Genomic DNA, 24370 nt, shown 5'->3' on the forward strand with positions numbered 1-24370 from the left:
ACGAGTTTTACGAGAATAAAATCGTACTTTTCCTGCTGCCATTCAAGGCTGTTCATTAGGGATTTTAATAGAGGGGCCCAGTATTTGAAAAACCTACTGTTTATGTAATTAAGTTTGATCGAAACAATTTTATTGCTTTCTTAAATGTTAACCCGAGGAAGTGAATCACGAGAGGACCTTATATTGGAACGAAGTATGTGTGTCAATTATCATAAAGGAATGTGTTTGCTTTCTTAAATGATAATCTTTCGAGATTAATTATCTTGAAGTTATGCTCTTCTTGTAACTTTTTGCTTCCATCCGCACCTTTTCTGTAGTCAGTTTTTTGTTTGAGCGATTTCATAAAAACTAGTCCATCTGATAGTAATACGGCGATCCAAATTGTGTTTCGTTTAAACTGCACTCGGTTTGCCATTATACCGGATCTGGTTTTTAGTAATACAAAAGACGTCATTCAAAAGTACTCAAAATTTAGAGATGTTAATCCATGTCCTTGTTCCACGCTTTTTTCGATGGAGGAAAAGTAGCAACCTTGGATGTTTTCAGGAACTGAAGTTCTTATTAGAACTGGTAATGCGTCCTGCTAGCAGAATAATTTAAGTTGGACACTATTTGTTGTTTCTTTGGCTGTGTGTGTGTGTGTGACATGTTCATATCACTGAAAACATGTTTCAATGAAAATGTGCTTATGGGATTACCATTTATATATTTATTGCTTAAAAATTACCAAGTATGTTTATTCAACTGGTGACCAGTAATTGACTTGTATCAGTTTATTTTCAAACAGTTACTTTCACTACAGAATTAAATATAAATAGTTCAGTACTTATATACTTTTTTGTAGGTACTGATAATGATGAAACCAACTTTATTAATAACTTTGATGAGCTCAGGAGAACCACAGAAAATTTGATATTAAAAAGAAAATAATAAAACAATAGGGGTCAAATGAAATTGACATTGTATTTTTGAAAGACAAATTGTCTAGTTAAAAAAAATTGATATATACATACATAAAATATATATATATATATATATATATATATATATATATATATATATATATATATATATACAGTATATATATATATTGTATTCTGTAAACATTTTGTTCCTTAAAGGTGGATGGTACCACTAGGATTTAGTCTTCGGTCTTTTTCGGGTGGTGATTGCCAGCCCAAAAACTTTCTTTGGTTCCCAGGTACCTCATTCCCGATAGATATTTAGAGTCTTTTAAAAAGATCTTGGAAGGAAGTAGATGGAGAGTTTACGTTGACGAGGTCTTGACTGTCAATTGAATTTGCCGCAAGTAATGGAATGCGGCCAGGGAATGTTATTTTACCTTGGTTACTTGCCATTACTAAAGATTTGACAATTAAAAGTGTTGGGGCGGCGGGCGGCTATGGAAGAGAACTTTTAGTTTAGAGTAGCGATAGAAGCTTGACAAACTTAGATTAAGCAGATGATGCTGTTTTAATTAGCTAAATTAATTAGCTAAACACCATAAGATATACAAAGCTTGCTTAATCTAATTACTGCAGTTCATATGTAGATGAGCTAATGATGGAAGGGAGATGAAGATAGCTTGGACATGTAGTTTGCATAATCCACGGGAGAATAATACATGATACTGCGATCTGGGCTTCTGTTAACACCAGAGTTGAAAGACCCGACCAACTTGAATGAGTACTGTGAGAAGGGAGGCTGAGGAGGGGCAGAGATTCGTGGAAGATAAAGTACAGGAAAGACATGTGTAACGGAATTTCACAGACGCCCTTTGCTTCACGCTAAGGTGGAGGCTATATATATATATATATATATATATATATATATATATATATATATATATATATATACGTTTGTGTTGGTAATAACTACAATTGTGTGTATTTGTTAAAAATATATATATATATATAAATATATATATATATATATAATATTGACCAGTAGATATATAATATATATATATATATATATATATATATATATATATATATATATATATATATATATATATATATATATATATATATATATATATATATCAGTTTTACTGGATTTTTGTTAGAAATCATTTGTTCAATACTTTTAACCATTTCAATCTCTTTTCAGTATTCATTGTAAATACTTATAAATAGGTAGTGGTAAGAGAGGCTGGCCTCGGGCTGTCGACAGCAAGTAAAAAAATGAAGTTTATTACCCGTGGTATATCGTTTTTATGTCAGAAAAAAAATAAATATATGGATGAACATTACATTTTATCTTACAGGTGATTACTGAACGGCAGCGATTATTTTCATTTTATTTCTGTATTGCTACAAAAACTAAGCAGCAGTTTTAGATTGAGAATGAAATCACAAACGGCTTTGATAATGTGTCATGGCAATCTTGTTCTAATACTCTCGAAGAGGGCACCCTTGCTCCAGAGTGTATTTTGAAAACTCGCGAAGCCACTGACCAATCTAAGTGGTATACATACATGCATCGTGCTATCCGGGTAAATCCTGGAGAAATTTATATTTGATTGTTGTTGAACTGCAGGCGGCCTGGGAGCCCCTGTGGCTTTTTCCATTAAAGAACGAAAGAGGAGGCCATCACAAGTATCGTGTCTGGTTTCAGGGAGCGCTCAATATTTCAGAGAAAAACAGACACGAGAGCGAACGATTGTCTCGGGAAGTAATCGATTTCCCTGCGGGCTTCTGGATCCAGTGCCTGCAGATGACCTGATATCATTCTGTCGGTCGTCGCAGCCAGCCAGACAAAACTACTGTATGATGCGCTCCCAAGTATCGCTCTGGGCGACAACGGCTTCTTAGGTACATTGTACTTTTCTTTCGTAGGTGTTGACCTCCTTGTACGAGTACCAGTCATGTAGGTGGACGGCGAAAGACGTCTTTTCTGGTCATTAAGTGCTCCGGTAGTTAGGGAAGCCGATGTGCGAATTTATGAGCAAAGAACCGTGCGCGGGGCCTTGTCCCTCCTGCGGGTAGGTCGTGAGTAGAAGTTCCAGCCCGTGCGGCCGGGACTCTCCTCCGCCTTTTGGGGGTAGGGGGGGATAATGGAACGAGGTAGAACTTTCTACTTTACTGCTCTTTGACTATGCGATCGCTCCGGTTCGGATGCAAATGTTCATTTCCTAGTTGGAAAATGTAAATATTTCTGGCATCAAAACGTGCTCTTCACGATCAAAAAGCTGCATTTCCAAACATTATTTTTACCCATATTGTGGATCTTGGATTTCTAATCACTGGACACTTTTAAAACCTTGTAAGAAAGACCCCTTGCGCTTTTTCTTCAAATGACTTTACCGGCTGCACATAAAAAGCCGTTTTTCTCGTTGTTTTATTTCCTTTTTCTTTTTTGTTCGTCATGCTCTCTCTCCTTTTTTTATGGGCGTTCCTTTCTTCAGGTAAAGGTCAGGAGTAGAAGTAATCTGTTTGTAGGCGGGTGGCGAACACAGTTCAAGGCATGACGGTGACTGACAGATAGGACTTTTTCTTCATGCGTTCTTTCAAGGCATTTGTACTCAGCGATGAAAGAGGAACAGAGCTGGTATCTCCTAATCCTTACGTGCTGCTTTTAAATATCTTTATTTACAGTTTTTCCACTCTTAAGCAGATTAGTCTTTTAAATGTATTTCTGTGCATTAAGGATACTTGATTAATGGCATTAGAGAGTTGGGGGACCTATGCACAGTGTTTATTTGTACTTGGGTCAGCTGAGTGGCATTGATGACTTATTTAGCATATCATCAGTAATGGATATGATGTTTGGAGCTGAATAGTCTCTCGAATATTGTTCATCGAAGTTCCGAAATAACTAACAATTATATTGGCTCATTCTTCCTAATTTAATTCACGCGGTTACGGCAAGCTGGAAGTTTAAAACTTTCCAAACGTATCTTTGTGATGTTTTACCACATGCAAGGGAACAGACATTTTAGTACGTTCAAATTCGAAGTCATCATTATAACATCATCATTATTTTCCGTAACAGCCAATTAATACTCGTGGCACACTCCTCTTCATTCATTGCCAAAGATTTTCGAGAAAGTAAAAAGGTGGAATGGCTCAAGAATGCAGAGGAAACCGGACCGGGGTTTGTGTTGTTAGTTCTTAAGCATTTTAAGAGCTCGTTATCCTGATTTGGTATTCATTGAGTCAGAAAGGCTTGCATGCTTTTCTTCGCTACTAGCTGTTCGCCTTAAGCTCCTGAAAGCACATGCACTTTGCTTTTTGTTTTATGATTGCTGCTATTCTGGTAAAGGTTTAGCGGATGTCCATTTTTTCTTATTTGTTGCATTATGCTATAATGATGGGATATGTACAATTTTCGTATAAGTTGTTTTGCTTTAAAAAAGATGTCCCATGATATTATGTGTGAATTCACTGGAATTTTAAACCATGGGAAAAATGTGAAAGTGACATTTTCTATATTTTAAAGCAATTTGCCTTTCGCCTGACCTATTGTTTATATGACGATGGAAGAGAGGAGATGAAAAAACCTATATTACTTTACCCCTTGCGAATTATAAAGGTAAATCTTTTTCTTCTTTTAACGTCCTTTTTCCCATTTTTTTGTATGGGGTCAGCACGATGCCTTCTTTTTGAAGGACTTTGATTTGGCTTTCGGGTAGATGGCTGCACAATACTTCAGGCAATCGACTTTGATTTTGAAATAATAACCAGGCAATTTTAATTTATTATTGAACCATAGTCATAGGTGACCGTAGTTATTTTATAGTAATGAATAATAAGCTCAGTGGCGGATGACAAAGACATGAACTTCGATTGTTTAGCACAAAAGGATGAACCTCTTATGAGAATAGAGGTAGATTTCGCAACTAACCAAAACTTTGAGGACCAGTGGTCTCATATGTAATTGATTTTTGATTCAACAATTTTCCCTTTGTTTAATTTTTTTTTTACCTTATTTCATTTAACCATATTCATTTGTAATACTCAACAGTGAAAGAAATTGTATTAATTACAAGATAGTGCTTTACATGAAGTGGACTATTTATAAATTGTTAAACTAATAGTAAGCATTTTTGGGCCAAGCCTCTCACCCACTACCGAACTCATTTTCGTAATAGAAAGGCGTTTCACTGATATGAATAGCCCGAGAAGTAATTCTCACACCACAAGTAACTTGTTAGTAATGTACCGGTGCCTCTTCAGCCTTTACCATATCGGCTTGGATACAGTTCACATGTGCCCGAGGTAGCCTTTCCAGGTGCATCATTATGGTTAAACGTTTACGTTAAAGACCTGGAACTTTTATTATTATTAATGTAAGGATGGAAATCATTTTCTAATTATGTCTTCATGTTTGATTTCAGTGTATTGTGAAAATTGCATTTTTTCGTTTCCTTTTGTTCAAGCATGTGAAGAGCAGTGTCACCAAAGACAGCAATATGTTAATAATAATAATAATAATAATAATAATAATAATAATAATAATAATAATAATAATAATAATAACAACAATAAAAAAGACGGCAGTATAAAGTTCCGTCTATTTTTCTTGTTCATATCACCATTTGATCAGATGAAAAATAAATACCAACAAAAAGCGAGGCAGAAAGAATTACTTTTATACACTAATAAAAATATGGTTTCTTTGGCTTGGGTAGCGTTAACCGAATAGGCAGGCTTGGTTTGGTATCTACCAAATTACCCCCATCGAGTTAAATATAGGCCGACATCAATTTTAGCTTCCTAGAATAAGTTATTTCCCCAATGTAGTGCTTATCAACCAGAAAAGCTACGCATACGATCATGAATAATTCCATTTTTTATTAAATTTTGCTAGATTTGCCAGCTGCTGTTCACTCTTTAGGGTCTATGACGTCACATTGTGGCATCGGGGGCAGAGCATCCTTAGAACACTGAAAATGGCGGCCAAGTCTGGATGGTTCATCTTTGAATTACTGCCAGAATAACCCTCAATAAATCCAGCGGCTACTTAACCCAGCAAAGACGTTCTTATCGAGTCCAGATCCATGCTAAGTCCCTCATTAATTTAATAGGTGTTCTCTAAAGCAAAAACGTTATCTCTATGACCGTTCTGAAGGGTTCATGCTTCGTCATGCCCAGCATCCGAACCTGTGACTTATCCATTCAGCCATCAGAAGACATGTACTGTAAGTTAATTCCGACGCTTATACCTCCCTTAAAGGGATAGTGCCATCAGTGCACCTCACATGGTACAGTGTAAGCATTACTAAAGGGTTTTTCTAGCATCCCTTTGGCCCCTAGCTAGTTCCACGTTTTAACTTTTTATGCTGTATCCATTCCCACTTTCTTCCGTTTGCTGTCCAGCCTCACTAGCTGTTGCTTCTTAGTGCAAATGTGGGATTTTTTTTTCCAGGTTTCCCCTTGTAGAACATTGTACTTCATCACATTTATTTTCTGGGTCCTCATTTTACAGTCCAACCATTCCAACTCTTCTTTTTCACTGTCTTAATTGCTAAATGGCTGTGCGTGCCCTAGTGCTTGACTGTAGCCTAAATTTCATGGTTCATTAATTCTCGCTGTTTACATTTTCCCGCCGAATTCCGGTTTTGTACTTGAAGTCAAAGTCAGAATATCCTATTGCCACCATAATAGGTAAGTCCTAAGTTTGTAAGACAGTGCTGTCATTAAGTAACTCGTGACCTTTATGTACTCTCAAACATTAAGCTCCAAGTACCCTTTTATATTGAATTCGGTTTACTTTGCGAATAACTCGATCCCAAAGAAATTAAATATTAAGAGGGAATATATTAAAAGGGAAAAGATTTGAAGTCATGCCATTTGGGTTTGATGCAGGCGTGACAGTGACCTATTCATTCAATCACCAAGAGTGATAGAAGTTGATATTGATTCTGCTGTACATATTCCTGTCGAACACAGGTACTGTACTTAGACTTGAAATCACCCCATATCCTTCATGGTAGCTTTGCTAAGTTTGTAATCCGGAACTATTTATGATAGTGTTGTCACTAATTGACACGTGGCTTTTCTGAAACAAGAATGTTAAGCCAAAAATACCCTTGAACATTGAATTCACTTTACTTTTGGAATACTGAAATAAGTGACACGCGAAGGTAATCATATATGATAATGCAAATAGCCTACCCTGGCCAGCATTCAAACCTGTGCCTTTTCAGTTTGTTAAAGAAACAAGTGACCTGTCTATTCAGCCAAGATGAGACAGAGACAGGTTGATTTCGACTCTTGCATATATTCCTGTCGAATCCAGGTTTAGTATATATAATCAAAATCAACCCATCTCATCATGATAGCCAGTTGCTAATGCCCCTTAATATCGAATTCTCCTTTCCTTATGAGAAACTTCTTCCATTTGGAAATTATGCTGCAACTTTTATCGTTTTATCAAACCCAGAAGACATTAGGTTCGAATGTTGGACAGCGTGGATGCACTTATCATTTATAATTCCTTTTGGGTGTAAGTTATTCCCAAGGTAAAGCGAATTTAATATTAAGAATTTTTTCAGGTTAGTAATTGAAAGTACAAAAAGTCTCTTGCGAATAGATAGCAAAATTTTCATTGCTTCCAATATTGTTGTATTGCAGACAGAATGCAACATAGTGCAATTTTGCATTCGTGGTTAGCAATTAGCTATCGTGGTGGAGATGGGTTAATTGTATGGTAAAATAAAAAAAAAATTGACTTTGACAGGAATATGTGCAACAGAGTTGAAATCAGTTTTTATCGCTCTTTGAGGCTGAATGTGTAAGTCACTGTTATTTCTGTATCAGAGTTGAAATACTGGTTTGAATTCTGGCCAGGGTAGATGCATGTGCCATAATTTCCGTTGGGTGCAATTTATCCTCAAAAAAGTGCAGCACTAACAGACTATCATAAATGCCGACGCGCTGCGAACTTACGACTTAGCTAATATGTTGGCCACGGCTGACTTTGTAAAGAAAGCAAATGAACTTAGCTCTCCTAAGGGCTGAATGGTTAAGTCACTGCCTTTTTTTTTTTTTTATACCAAAGTGGTTCGAATCTTGGTTAGGGTTGATTCACTTACCAAGTAAAATTCCATATGGTGTAAGTTACTGTATTTCCAAGGTAGATTTAATTTGATAATGAGAGTTATTTGTAGCCTGAACTTAATAGTATCTTACACCCATAGGAATCAGAAGTGGCCAAAATTTAAATTTATGACTTTTTTTAGATTGTTACTTGGATGCATGCCAACTTACTTATGTATTGATACGGCCCGTTAAATAAGTTGAGGGTCTCGTTTAACCAACTCCAAAAAGTGTAGATTCTAATCCATCTCACTGATCATAAATGATGCCATATTGATGTAAATTTTTCGCAAGGTGTAGCTTATTTGATGTTAATAGGTTATTTGTTGCTTAGTATTTGTTTATGTATATATATATATATATATATATATATATATATATATATATATATATATATATATATATATATATATATATATATATATATATATATATATATATATATATATATATATATATATATATATAGTCGGATGTATGGATAGGAAGAACAGTCAGCTCATCATTGACAAATTTATTAATAGCTGCGCTTCAGGATCACCCATATCCCATCTTTTCTGGCTAAAAAGATACAAAAACACTAATTAAAACTTAAAACAGAGTTTACAAAAAATTAAAATACTTTAAAGACTGAAAATGACAATGACAAAATAAGGAATAGAATACCTTCTGTAGTAAAGTCCAGAGGATGAAAGTTTGATGAGAGTAAACAAAGTTGCCAGTAAAGCAGGAATAGGGGAGGGTACTAGGCTGTGTATAAAGGGGTTGAAGTTAAATGATTATTGAGCGATGGAACAATTTTCTTGATAACCAAGGATTCCAAAATATTAAGGAGGTGTTCCTTCTGCGTTGTGGTCACTATTTCAAAGTTTTTATAATTTATTGGGTTTTACAAATTAATGAGTGATTCCTAATGTTGGACATTTCAGGTTTGCTAGCCTAAGACCAGTACAGCATTAATCCGATGTGGCAATCTGCCCTCACTTTGAGCAACCGGCGCGTACTTCCGACATAAATCTGTTGCGGACTGCAACAGCAAGTATACTTGTACACCACGCCCGACTGCATCAATGGAGGAGTCGCTCCTTGTGTCTAAAAGGCTACCAAGACTTTTGGGGTTCTTCAAAATTATGTTGACCTTGACAGCTGGGAAGTGTTTGGTTATAATCTGCTTCAGATGTCGTAAAAATCATCACCATGTACAAAAGGAAAGGAAAAAGTAGTATTCTAATTTGGGAACATCACTGAAAGAAGGAGAGGGAGGGCTAAAATAGTTATTTAAAATGTGCTTTATTTTATGTTGGAATAAAGTCAAGGGAAAACAATTTTGTTGAAAATATTTTTGTAAAAGGAAATTTCGTTATGGAAGGAGGACCAATCAGAAGAAAGTGAAAGGAGCTCTATGGATAACCAGGTGGTTAAAGAATTTAGTTTGAAATTGAATGCTCAGGAGCTATAAAATTAAGGCCCTGACCTGTAAAAAGTAAGTTTTCTATAAATACTAACTTTGAAACCTTCAGGAGATCAGGAAACTTCAGTGTCTAGAAAGGGAGTTTACTATTATTTTCTTTTCTAGGTAAAGTTGATGTTATTTGTGTAAACTATTTGCATAATCTTTCTTTCAGTCTGCGTGGTGTGGGTGTTTGAAAAGGACAAAGTGTCATCAACGTAGCGTTTGTAAAAAGGGGTTTAAAATCAGAAGGACAGCTGTCCAGCAGCTGACCTTCAAGATGGCACACATAAAGATATCGGCCATCAGTGCAACTCAAAGGACTCCCATACCAGCACCATCCGTCTGTATATACTTTTATCATTAAAGAAGGAAGCTGTGTCTTTCACAGCAAGTTCAACAATTTTCTAAAATCTGATGAACTAAAATTATTAAAAGTAGAGTCAGGAGTATGGGAACAACCGATCAATAACTATTTGTATGGTCTCATTCACAGGGATGTTGGTGAATAGCGATTCAACGTCTAAAACTAGCCATGTACAAGTCAGAATCTTGCAGTATAATATTTTCTTTGAATTTTTCAGGAGTTAGACAAGTTATTTGGATTCTTTGTAAGTGGTTCAAGCAAGGGTGGCTAGGAATTTGGCTATTTTGTAATTGGGCGTGGTATATGATGATAGAATGGGTCTTAGGGGATATTAGATTTGTGGATTTTGGCAGTCCATACGCGTTGACTCCAAAACTGGACCCCGTCACCAACAGGTCATTATATGTTAGCTGGTCAACAACACCCCTGTCCTTCAAAGATCTTAAGAAACGATTGATTTTGTCTTCGTTTTTATAAATCAACGATAGTCTTTATCACCTATTAATTGGAATTTGGATGAGTCTTTAAGGATATCTTCCATTTTGTTTATGTACTCAGGTTTGTTCATTAAGACAGCCCTAAATCAAAACAACGATAAATTTCAAACAGATTTATCATGTTTGCTCACGACCAGTACAGAAGGGCCAAACCACAGTGGACACCTTATTTTAAAAGAGATGATTGGGAAATACTTAATACACTTAAAAAGAATACCTCTCGTCATAATGAAACCAGATAAAGGGAAAAGGGGCTGTCTTAATGAACAAACCTGAGTACATAAACAAAATGGAAGATATCTATTTTAAAGACTCATCCAAATTCCAATTAATGGTGATAAAGACTATCGCTTGATTTATAAAAACGAAGACAAAATCAATCGTTTCTTAAGATCTTTGAAGGACAGGGGTGTTGTTGACCAGCTAACATATAATGACCTGTTGGTGACGGGGTCCAGTTTTGGAGCCGTGTATGGACTGCCAAAATCCACAAATCTAATATCCCCTAAGAACATTCTATCATCATATACCACGCCCAATTACAAAAATAGCCAAATTCCCACCTTGCTTGAACATTTACAAAGAAAAAAATAACTTGTCTAACTTAAAATTCAAAGAAAATATTATACTGCAAGATTCTGACTTGTACATGGCTAGTTTAGACGTTGAATCGCTATTCACCAACATCCCTGTGAATGAGACCATACAAATAGTTATTAATTCATTTGTTCCCCACTCCTGACTCTACTTTTAATAATTTTAGTTCATCAGATTTTAGAAAATTGTTGGAACTTGCTGTGAAAGACACAGCTTTGTCTTTAATGATAAAGTATATATACAGACGGATGGTGTTGGTACGGGAGTCCTTTGAGTTGCACTATGGCGGATATCTTTATGTGGCATCTTGAAGGTCGGCTGCTGGACAGCTGTCCTTCTGATTTTAAACCCTTTTTACAAACGCTACGTTGATGACACTTTGTCCTTTTCAAACACCCACACCACGCAGACTCCTTTTTAGATTATGCAAATAGTTTTGCACAACAATATCAACTTTACACCTAGAAAAAGAAAATAATAAACTCCCCTTTCTAGACACTGAAGTTTCCTGATCTCCTGAAGGTTTCAAAGTTAGTATTTATAGAAAACTTACTTTACAGGTCAGGGCCCTTAATTTTATAGCTCCTGTGCATTCAATTTAAATTCTTAACCACTTTATTGAGCCCTTTTCACTTCTTCATAATTGGTCCTCCTTCCATAACTTTTTACAAAAATATTTTCAACAAAATTGTTTTCCTTGACTTTATTCCAACATAAAATAAAGCACATTTTAAATAACTATTTTAGCCCTCCTCCTCCTTTCCTTCGATGTTCTCAAATCAGAATACTACTTTTCCTTTCCTTTTGTACATAATGATGATTTTTACGACATCTGAAGCAGATTATAACCAAACACTTCCAGCAGTCAAAGTCAACATAATTTTGAAGAACCCCAAAAGTCTTGGTAGCCTTTTTTAGACACAAGGAGCGACTCTCCATTGATGCAGTCGGGCGTGGTGTACAGATACTTGCTGTTGCAGTCCGCAACAGATTTATGTCGGAAGTACGCGCCGGTTGCTCAAAGTGAGGGCAGATTGCCACAGTGGATTGAGCTATCGTACTGGTCTTAGGCTAGCAAAACCTGAAATGTCCAACATTAGGAATCACTCATTAATTTGTAAAAACCCAATAAATTATAAAAACTTTGAAATAGTGACCACAACGCAGAAGGAACACCTCCTTAATATTTTGGAATCCTTGGTTATCAAGAAAATTGTTCCATCGCTCAATAATCATTTAACTTCAACCCTATACATAGCCTAGTACCCTCCCCATTCCTGTTTACTTCCTAACTTTGTTTATTCTCATCAAACTTTCATCCTCTGGACTTTATTACAGAAGGTATTCTATTCCTTATTTTGTCATTGTCATTTTAGTCTTTAAAAGCATTTTAATTTTGTAAACTCTGTTTTAAGTTTTAATTAGTGTTTTTGTATCTTTTTAGCCAGAAAAGATGGGATATGGGTGATCCCGAAGCGCAGCTATTAATAAATTTGTCAATGATGAGCTGACTGTTCTTCCTATCCATACATCCGACTATAAGATTGTTTGGTTTAGCCTCCCTGAAATAAGAATATATATATATATATATATATATATATATGTGTGTGTATGTATGTATGTATGTATGTATATGGGACATGAGCATAGTTTCTGTAAAAATAGTGGGGTTCTGTTGCCATCATCGTTGACGGGAGAGGGCTGGTGTCGGAGTTTTCTTATAAACTTTTATGTGCATAATATGTCTGTATTCTGCTAATTGCATAAGTTTTACCATGGTGAAATGTGTTTGTGCAATTGACTTCAGACGAAATGAGTGGGCTCTAGAATAGAAATGCATTTACATTGCATGGTCCATAAGTGTCGTATGCTGTGCTAGGAACCATCTTGCTAGGTAAGCGAACAATCAAGAACGTGGTTCCTGGAAGCTGTATTAAAAAAAATCCCTTTGCCAATATTTTGCAAGCATTATGTTGAAGGGCATTTGAAAAATTTGACATAGTAACCAGGGAAGTGCGCGATGTCAACAGAGACACGAACAGGCACTCCATGCTTGGTAAACCCCTTTATATGTATTGGACGTGGCTGACAAGCAATTCCATTCTAACATATAATCCAAGCAAATTCTTTGTAAGCATTCATGATCATCATCTCCAGCGCTGTTCGACGCAGAGGGCCTCTGTGGAATTCGTTCTTTCATATCTTTCTTGGGCTGTCATTGGGTAAATCACCATTCATCTCCAGTCCTCCGTTTCGTAGTTGTCATCGAAGTTTTCTGGTACCAGAGGAGCCCTGCTTACACTCAGTATTCGGCCCGGATTGGTGCGAAAGACCTGCCCAAGCCATCTCTATCTTCCTGTCATCATTTTCGTATCTGTTTATGGAACTTCTTAGTTTCCCTTACGGGATCATTTGTCACTCCCTCTTACGATCTGACTCCTGATAATCTTCTAGACCTTGATTCTCAAATCATCAAAGTCCATTAAATGCAGTTTCATTGTCGTACCACGATTCATACCCATGCAGTTAATACAGATCCTATTAGACTTCCGCAAAGTCTTCCTTTCAAATCTGATTGTTTTATTGGCCTTGTTTGGTCTTTCACTAAACTCCAACTCAAAAATCTTATACTAGATATCATTCATCTTGATATTTGAAAGACACCTCATTGGTCCGCATGTCAGGTGTCTGTCATTATTTTAATCTAAACCCTTTCTTTCACATCCAGCCACTTTTTTTCATCAAAATCCATGAGAACGTCGAACAGCAAAGTAGATGTAGCATCGCTCTGTAGCACTCGACTATTTAATGCAAAGTTTCTTGATCACCGTCATCAACATTATCATCATTAATACACAAATGATTAATTTTCTCTATTAAGTCGAGTATTTGAGTCAAAGAGGAACTGAAATTCTACGTCTGATTAGTTACTTGAATTTTCCTGAAGTGTTTGATTATTATCTACTTCTTATCCTCGTAAGTAGACTCTACTGTTAGCCAGTAGTGATGATGAAATGCTAGTCAGAATAGCAAGGTTTCGTACAACCTCTTATGTGTGCTATCAGATATATGCTGTACTTGTTGGTTATCAATATGTGGACGTTCTTACGTAACTTTCAAGTTAATACAAATTATGTATTCTTATGTTCAAAGTCTTGTGAGGTAACTGTCGCGTCATTTGCCAGAAATTTTCTCCTTGCAACACCCTGTTAAGCGGAAACGTCAAATAAAGGTTTACTGGACATCCGAAGTCCATCAGACCTAACGCGTAATCAACCGCATCACTAGTAACAAATTCATCAAGCATTATTGAGGGAACAAACCGACACCATTTTTCATTCATCACTACAAAGGAACCAAGGAAACCTTTTCCAAACTATAATATGGTTTTCAAGAAGTAAATTTTCACTGAATCTCTCTCTGCCTTTTTGATCAGCATGCAACTCGGATATCCTGACTGCGAAACTCCTCAACCCATAGATGAAACAGAAGTCGTTTATTCCATTTCCAGCTTTAAAGAACCATAGCTAACTCCGTTGTTCCTCTGCAGGTTGATTTTCTTATGAATATTCTGTTCCAAGAAAAATCCTTCGACCATATTGCCGACGAATGCTTTCTTCCTTGTCAGTTAAAGCTGCTCAGCATTGTTGATAGATAACATGTCTTTTACCTGTCATTGTGAGTATGGAGATAATAGCGGTAACAAAAACATCGAAAACAGCATAAACTACAAATGATAATAATAAAAAATATCATTATGATTGAGAGAAAACAACAACTACTGCAACAATAATACGGAACGAGTCCCTCACAAAGGGCAGTGGTTTTTTACAGTTCTCCAAGTAAGAAACAATAGACTTTCCCTTTACATACAGATACGAGCACTTTAATTTGTAAGTCAGAAGATTTTTAAAACGTGCGTGCATGTAATTTTTTTGTCCCTTGACACTTGGAGAAGAGCACTTGTTTCTAGTTTCTGTTTCAATTGTTTAAGGTTATATTTTTCAGAAAATCATGGGGTTTAAGTTATATTTGACGTTTATAATTTATGTACTATCTAATTGAGGATTTATTACATTTGAAAGATATCTGTGTCCCAAATCATTTCAGAGAAATTCAGAACACTTGGTTTTGGTCTCACATTTCCTTTCTCTCTTTTTTTGCTTTTCCAACAGGTGTTTACAGAATTTCATGGATGCTATGTCTTGAGGACCACTGCTACCTACCAGTCTTAACCACTTCCGACCGAGGGGGACGTCCCAAGACTCTGAGATTCCTGCAAAATAATCGTCAAAATGTTACTCGCTTCGGCACATTAAAGTTGGTCTTCAAGTAAGAGCAATGATTTTCTCTTCTTTCGTCGTAGAAAGCTCATTAATATTTTAGTATAATGACTCGGATGAATACATAACCTTTAAGTTAAGTAAAATAGAAAAAAGAAGAAAAATATCGTGAAAATTCAAGGGTCAGAACGAACACGATCTCCGGACATCCAATAAGAGTTTAATTGATGTGAGGAGAATAGATCTTTGTGGCACGAGACTTGGCATTTCTGAATACATGAAAGGGCATAATGGGAATCAGGTTAGACAAGGTAGAATGCGAAGTTTAATTTCGGCAGTATAAAACTTTACTCTTCGTTCTGAATGATTGCGTTTCCATTCTGGGGTGTGGGTTCATTATATCATCCGGTCGTGTCAGGTAATATGACGAAAAGTCATCATTTTTTTATTTTCTTTTACGTAGAATTAACAAACAATGTAAGTGGAACAGGAAGAAAAGAAAACCAGATTATTTTGCCGTAGGGAACTTTTTGAGTAATTTTTTCGCATTCATCTTGTAACTAGCTTTCCATTTTTAATGTTACGCTCGAAATATTCTTTTTAAAAGTCTTACACAGTCATGTTTCATTTTTAAAAATGAACTAGCATTGCCAAATCAATATAGAGATTAGTCTCAGCAAGTACGTACTTACAGATTATTCATTTGATTCTCTCTCTCTCTCTCTCTCTCTCTCTCTCTCTCTCTCTCTCTCTCTCTCTCTCTCTCTCTCTCTCTCTCTCCCTCAGAATCTTTTCTTATTATTATGATAATAATTTTTTGCATTGAGCATGTTATAGACCTCCACGAATATCAGAATATAACTATGAGAGGATTTTGATGTCCTTATAAACATTCAGAATAAATAAATGTCACGGACTTTACGGTGTGTGGTTTTTTTTTTTTTATTAGAAGTTGATTTACTGACACCACCTGACCCCTAGGGACACCACCTGACCCCTAGGGACATTATGCACCATCACAAAGCTGGCACTTCAGAAACCTTCATTCTGCAAACCTCAACATTGGAACGGTGGTGATTGGCAGGCCCCGCGCTGGACGACGCCTAGTCTAAACATGGCGTTCAGTACCCGCAGCTGTCCCTACACTAGCCAAATGATTAAATGGATGCACTTTGCGTTATAATAAATTTTATGACATACAGGGAAAGCGCACTTCTATAGTCTAAATTTAGAAGTCTAAATTTAGAATTTCATGCCTTTATTGAAGGGGCGATTAACATAGAGTTTTGTCGCGCAGACCCAAATTTGTGCTAATTTTTTCTTTCTCTGTTTTCATAAGTTGAAATTTAATTCCTCGCGTTTGTGCCTCAGTAAACTACATCAAGAGATTGAATTAGCCAATAAGGCAGGGGAGGGAGGGAGGGATACAGTAGGCTTGGTCTTAGATGGGTTGGAAATATTAGGGAGTAACTAGCTTTGCTTTTCATGGCTTTCCTTTGCTATTGTTCCCAAAGACCCAAAATATTGTTGGCCGTTAATCCCTTCGGGATCGCCAGATGTGCGAGCTATCCCGAGGACAAGGTCCTCCGGCTGCTCTTCCAAGATTACCTCCTTCGGTAGTCCGGTACCTCTGTTTGACACGACCTGACCCTAATTGCCGGATGTGTTGAGAGCCTCGCCGAGCCTTCAGGGGATATTAGACCACAGAGAGAGAGGGAGAGAGAAGGGGTTTTGCACCAGACATGATTGATGATTGAGACAATTACGGTTTAACGTCCATTAATTACTAAAGAACTTTTGAGGTTAACCTTACTTTGTTAGTTTTGTGTAGGTACTTGAGAGCATTTTTTATATAAGGAAGGTGAGATAAAAGGGTTGTTGTTATATGCCAGCCAAAATCAAATGGATGAAGTGATATAGAGAGAGGAGGTTAGAAACTAAAAGTAAATAAATAAAAAAAAGTCTTTTGGAAATGAATGAATCTAAACGTAGAAAAAAGCTCACAAAGCAGATTTCTGTGGACTGAATAAAAATTATATATAGAAGAAAATGCTCAACACTTTCGATAAGAAATTTGTAGAGTAAAGGACAGGTGTTAATGACTTATCGGAGAAAAATTTCTTATTAAAAAATTCAGCACTCTTTGCAGGGCACTACCTGAGGACTCTGTGTATCTCCTCCGCTACTTCTCGGCTAATTGACGCTAAGGGAATAATTTGTTTGGGGATTCTGCTGGATTTTAGTGTGATCCTGACCATGTGTTTCTGCCTTATATAAAAAGGGTTGTTTGTGTATTAAATCTGGTGTCATAACATCTAGGTTATTGATATAAAAAGGGCTGACCATTTGCAGTTGTATCTTTGACTGTCTCTTTAGTAATACTTAAACTTTTTACAGTTGCACAAAGATACAGCTTTGAACAGTTTAAAGCGCAGATCTCTATCTCTCTCTCTCTCTCTGAATATCACGATTATTTTTTAAATGAGTGTGAATTAATGTTGTCTGTACAATCGTCATGATTTTTTAAATTATGAGAGAGAGAGAGAGAGAGAGAGAGATTGACTTTCCTAACCTGGGGGAGAATCGTGCGGGAGGCGTCGTCGACGAGAGCCCTTAGTGCCTCCTCCTCCTCGTCTTCCTCCACCACCATCACCTCTTCCTCCTCCTCCCATTTCTTCCTCCTCACCCAGGGACTTTCTCTTGACCTTGTGCTCCCGGTGGGCCGCAGGCGAAGCTGATGGAGAGGCAGTCCGAGGAAGAGAAGGGGGAACAGGGGCATGCCCCTGACGCCCTACGGGAGGACGAGAGGGACGCCCAAGTCATGATCACCAGGGGCGCCTCCAACCCCGCCCCACGAGATCCCTTCCACACGCCTACCTTGCAGCCCTGTTCCTTAGGTCTGCCTGAAGGCTGAGGTCGGTTTTTGTAAGCGATGGGTGTGAGCGGCTACTTTATGCAAAGGCTTTGAACCTATAGGAGGAGGAGGAGGAGGGGGAGGGGAAGATGGACGGGAGGCCCTTGAGTGTGGAGGTGTGGGGAGGGGTTTCCGGGGAGGTGAGGAAAAAGAGGGGAGGGAGGGCGGTGATCAACGTAGATAACACAATTAAGCAGCAAACGGTAGCTGCTGTTTTAACGTTTAAAGGCGTGTCACGGCCCCGTTAGGAGATGAGTCACCATCGGTAGTCTGCTTTACTTTCCAATGAGTGATCATTGCCGCTCTTTCTTCGGCAGCTAAGGATACAGAACACAAAACGTGGAAGTTGCTGTTTGTCACTGATAGTTGCGGAAGTTTGATTTAGTATGTCGATTAAGTCTACGCAAGTGTTATGAGTTAACCCATTGATTGCCATCAGTAACAGTTTATTCCCAAATGGATGGAAGGACGTTTGCAGTGTGAATTAGTCATGATTCGAAAATTTGAAGTACGTTCTGCAGTCATTGTGGCTTTATTCTAAGAATACTGTAATACTGTAGAGAAATGGCTTTCATGGACTGTCGGTATATAGATGTCAAATCTTATATAACAGTTATGCTCAGGTTCATTTGGAGTGATGTAATACGGGCATAATTTCCGTGAACACGTAACGTATCTATCCAAATTGCATGCTACATTAAGTTTTCAACATTACTGTTAACATTACACTTTTGTTATAGAGCAAACCTGGAAGGCTTACCATAAGTAAGCTTCCTTCGAACACAGTCCTCAAATGTCAAAAAAATGAAAAATTGACCCATGAGAAGTAAAGAATAATACTGATGAAAATACATATAGATAGATAATCTTATATACAAATATATACATGAATGAATAGCAGTAGGGAAATAAATGTAAAAAAAGCAAAATGGCATGGCGCTTGGGATTAGCAACGAAGACTCTTGAAATGTTAACAAATGCCATTCAGTAAAACGTCGGAGACCTTTTTGCCGATAGATGGATTGTCCCGGTTAATTGAATGTATGTTGTAATTGCTTATAAATAAAATCTGCATGACTTTTTTTTTGGAGAGGGTGGGGGGAGACTTTGCCCCAGGCTGAACTTGAGTTGACTGCCAACAGATAGCCTAAACTTGGTTAAATCATGTATTTAAGTTACCCTTCGCCAGCTAATAATCACACCGAATGTCATGAAAAGAATTATGCTTTAGTAAAGTGTTAGGGAATAGGCAAAAATTGATTACAAATAAAAGATAACAAGCATTTCTTTTACCCTAATTCCTAATAATAATAATCTTACGTACAAAGCAGCTGATCGCATGCAAACAAAACCATGCTATTATCTTTAGGATTCTTAGGCAAACGTATGTATTTTTACTTTTACTGTAATTCGTATTCATGAATTCTGTTTATCGCATGTTATCCTTACTGTACTTTAATGTTTTTTTTTAATATCACCACATGACAGTGACTTCAATATATGACGATTGACGAAAACTAACAGACAAGGGACCTATTTAATTTGAGTGAACGTTTTAGCTTTCATTAATTTTATTTGATTTTTGAGTTTTCATTACGTTTTCATGCATTTTTCTTTTATGTAAGTTAATTAAAATTATAATTTTATAAATTTGTCTGAGCACATATAACAAGCTCACCGTACACACTGGCAGAGTTAAATGCATTAATTATTACTGCAGTAGTTATTTAATGTGTAATGGAAAAAATTTTCTCCTTTTAGCACATTTCTAGGGAATATATCGATTAAGTCATAAAACCTCGAGGTATACTTATAGATGCTTAGCTGAGGGTTTGCTAAATAAAAGAACCGTCATTAAGTGAAGCGTAATACTGTGTTAATTACCGTAGGTTGCAAGGTCATAAAGCGTTTAAAGTTCAATGAAACAAATTCATCATTCTTTTAACACTTTTCTTAACAAGCATTGTATGATCAAATCACCAGATCGAATGTCAGTAAAACAATCCTAATATCTCTTAGTAAGCCTTCTATTTGAATTTTGTCTGTAGTGTCTGTCAAGGCTTTACTAACATCGTGTTTTCACAATTCGGGATTTCTGTGTGTAATTAAAGCTTTCCTGGATTTTCAAGTTAGGTTTAAAAGGGCGATTGTAGTTTTTCCTGTACGCATTTTGGCTGTCGACAAGCAGGTATATACATTTAGGATACTTATATAAAAGCTTAGGGATGAACTGTCAATAATACTTGGAACGTTGATGTGTGTATACAGTGACGGGATATTTTAGCTTTGTTCATCAAATGTTTAATCGTCTTGGTAGATCTGTAAGGTCTGTTTGCTTCATGGCAATTTTCAGCAACATTAGGTTGTTCAGTTTGGAACAATTATGTTAGATCTGGTGAATTATGTTATTGGAATATCTTTTTTTTTCTGTTGCATTTGATCTGTGACATAATACTCTCAGTCAGATGACTTGTCTCAGTAAATACAGTCAGCAAGCAACTGCAGTATTCCGGCCGACTTTCATTTGTCTCGCAAATTACGATAGTTGGGTCTTTCCTAGTAAGTAACCCCAACAAGGCTCGGGGGTCGTTATCTAGGATTGGTATTTCCTGGGGGTCATTATCTAAGATTGGACTACTTGGAGGTCACTATCTAGGAAAGATCTAAAGGATCTTTCCTAGATAGTGACCCCAACAAAACTTGGGGGTCGTTATCTAGGACTGATATTTCTTTGGGGTCATTATCTAATATTGTAATACTTGGGAGTCAGTATCTAAGAAAGAAGAAAGAACACGCTGATTATACTTAATCGTGTATTTAGCTTTGCAAAAGATTTACCAGGTGTAAAAAAAAAAAACAAAGTTATAAAGGCTGTACAGCCTTATACTTGGGCCTAAAGAAAGACTCTATGTAAATTATATAAAGTGTTATCATTTACTCAATATTTACTATCTATTCTATTCGTTGTTTTGAATTACAGGGTGTGCTGAGAAACTTAGGTGTAACTTGAAAGGATTTTCTTGCGGCGTAGTAACCGTTTACATATATCTTACAGGTACCTGTTTAGTGCTCAGCGAATATAAGGAATGTATATTTCATCACAGGGAGGGAGTGCATTCGAAACCAGTTGCAAGAATTTATGTTATGTTACACCATTAAAAGGGTTTTATCTTCTGTGAGAGAATTGCCAGCCCTCATGAAGGATTATTGGAAACGTAAAATTCATAGTAAATTATGTTTACATAAATTAATGAGTTACGCATCTTGATAGGGGTAGTTTTGTGTAGTGAATCAGCAGAGCTGAAGTTCCTCAGGGATATGAGATATAAAGTCGACCTCATGAAATTTTCCAGACATTAACGAACGTGTATGCTTCTTGTGTATATGCATATTTTTACGTGTGTATATATATGCGTGTGAGTGTATGTGGCTGAAGACACGATTACATGATTTTAAACTCTGCCTTAGGTGTGGTTTCGACACTGGTATTTGCGTATATTCCTTGTTTTTATGCGAACGTTTATGTAAGTGTTTGAGATTAGGTTTAGGTAAAATCTTTCTCTTTTGCATGCATGCTCTTTTGTATGTGTGAGTATGCGTGTATGCATGTACATTTGTGTTGTGTAAGTAGTTGCGAACGACAACAAGGCGTGTCATTCTGCTGGGGTTGACAGTCAGCGTTGCTGCTTGTGTGTGCTTGTTGCGAGTGATTTTGTGTACGTGTGGGTATTCGCATGTGTGTGTCGATTTATATGAGTGTGTGTTCGAACACATGATAGCGTAGCCTGAAGGTCTGCCACAGCTTGGGTGGCAGACTGCTGACTGACTCTGGGGTACCTGAGGGTAGTTTGGGGTGAAAACGTGCAAAACCATAGGCGATGACCGCCGGCTATGTCGATCGTGACGTGGGCTGCATAATGAGAGTGGGTTAACGCAGCCCTCCGTATGTAATGCTATATTTACAGTGGGGAATCAGCTTAGGTCTCGGGTACTACCGGTCGAAAAGGGGCGCGGAGGCAGTGAGTGCAGGTGGCTCATAACGACTCTGATGGGTATTACCCCGCTGTTTCACCCCAGTTGCTTCCAGCTCTCCTGATTCCCTCGGGCGATTTTATCCCGGTGATTCTGTGAAGTTGCCCCGAACATTTTATATTTTAAGTTATTATGTGAAGTCGCCCCGAACATTTTATATTTTAGGTTATTCTGTGAAGTCGCCCCAAACATTTTATATTTCAAGTTATTTTGTGAAGTTGCCCCAAACATTTCAAGTTACAGACTCACTCTTTTGTTTCAGTGCAGTTTTTTCAGTCTGCTTGTATATTTTTAGATTAATATTGCTCTTGCACCTCGAATTTGAATTGAATTCTGCCAGTACGACACCAAAGAATTTTTTCTGCTGTTCAACTAAACCTGACTCGAGTAATGTGAATTATTATCAAATATTATTTTTATAAGGCGTGTTTATACCAATTTTTCACTCATAGTTATCAGTTCACATTACAGATCTCTTTTTTCAATTTGCAAATTCTCCTCGCTACATCATTAAAGGTGTTTAACGGAGCTTTCTTGAGAAGTTTAATCTAACTCTTCACATCACGTAGCAACACTAAACTGTTACGACGACAGATTTTAATTTCTTTTAGGTTTTCCATGTATTCATTTTCTTCGACTGCTTTTAACATTACGCTTCAATATCACAGTCTAGTGAATGTAATAAAAGATGTGAAAAACCACCAGAAAATAAAAGAAAGGGACTGCGGTATATTGTCTGCGTGTCATTTGCTTGTATCCATCTGTCCGTAATCGATTTGTTCTCTTCCACCCGCAACATTCAAGATTGTTTTCCACTGATCAGATAATTCACCACAACGACTAATCAAGCCACGCTTGGCGTTCCCATTTTATTAATAGCGCTAGTTTTCTGTAGTAAAATAAAGTACAAGTTTCGAAATAGTTAATTTGAAAATAAATTGAAAATGAAATTGAATAATGGATTTTAAAAACGAATATTTTCAGCTGCCGTAGTTCATCTCTTTTATGGCTATCATAAAACATTCAAATGAAAAAAAAAAAAAAAAATAAAGAAAACTATCATGTATGGGTATGACTGGCGTCGGTACAATACAGTAGCGCCCCTGGTCGGTATGGCTAGCGTGGGTGCGGGCATCATGGACAACGTGGGCGGATTGTGGGCGTGGAGAACGTGCAGTAGCGGACGAGGGAGGGACCAACTACGGCCCCAAGCGTTGCGGTTCCCCGTCATCAGTGTCCGCTCGGTCCGCTATATCGCTACATCTGGGATAAAAAGAGCTTTTGAGAGAGAGAGAGAGAGAGAGAGAGAGAGAGAGAGAGAGAGAGAGAGAGAGAGAGAGAGGGGAGGTGCGTTTCTTAAAGCAACCTATTTCATGTAAAAGATAAAGATATGATATCAAATCGAGAGTATTATTTCCAGCTAAAATAGGCTTATGAAAAATATACATTATTCTGTCCACATATAAAGATTCTGTAACATCCTTTTCATTCTATGGGCAGTCTTGTTTTGGACAGACAGGATCGTCGCTGTGCACACTGATAATAAATTCACAGTAACAATATGGCGATGTATATGACTGAGGAATTAATGGGACCTAAAAATGGTAAAGGTTAACTGAAAATAACCTCGAAAATACGAGGGCATCACCTGTGGAAAATATTCCTCGCTTTCATCATTTTGAATAATTGAGAGAAATGTCACTATGTTCACGGACATGTCCTCTGATATCAATTCACTGTTTATAATTAATCGGTCTATTCCATCCTTAATCCCTCCGTTGTGCTTTGCTTTCTTTATTTTTCTCACACTTGAGCTTGTTATCATATTGTCATTCGTCTGTTCTAGACGGCTGTTGTGCGAGGAAGCGCCTATAACGCATGCCTGTTACCCCAGATACATATTCACACAACCACACATAAATATATATGTACATTGTATGTATATATATATATATATTATATATTTATATATATATATATATATATATATATATATATATATATATATATATATAGTGTGACATTATATAGTATATGTATATATACATACATTATATATATATATATATACATATATATATATATATATATATATATATATATATATATATATATATATATATATATATATATATATATATATATATATATATATGTGTGTGTGTGTGTGTGTGTGTGTGTGAAT

The 24370-nt window shown here is 36.8% G+C and overlaps 1 long non-coding RNA gene across 2 annotated transcripts in view; it reads left to right on the forward strand.

Moving 5' to 3' along the window:
- LOC136832832 (uncharacterized) overlaps nucleotides 1-24370 on the forward strand; it is a 655893-nt gene that overhangs the window by 231171 nt on the left and 400352 nt on the right. For both annotated transcript variants that reach the window (XR_010851336.1, XR_010851335.1), the window contains exon 3: nucleotides 15132-15288. This is a non-coding gene — a long non-coding RNA (uncharacterized lncRNA). The remainder of the gene's footprint in view (nucleotides 1-15131; nucleotides 15289-24370) is intronic.

Source organism: Macrobrachium rosenbergii, chromosome 50 (assembly GCF_040412425.1).
Source record: "Macrobrachium rosenbergii isolate ZJJX-2024 chromosome 50, ASM4041242v1, whole genome shotgun sequence".
Classification (NCBI taxonomy): domain Eukaryota; kingdom Metazoa; phylum Arthropoda; class Malacostraca; order Decapoda; family Palaemonidae; genus Macrobrachium; species Macrobrachium rosenbergii.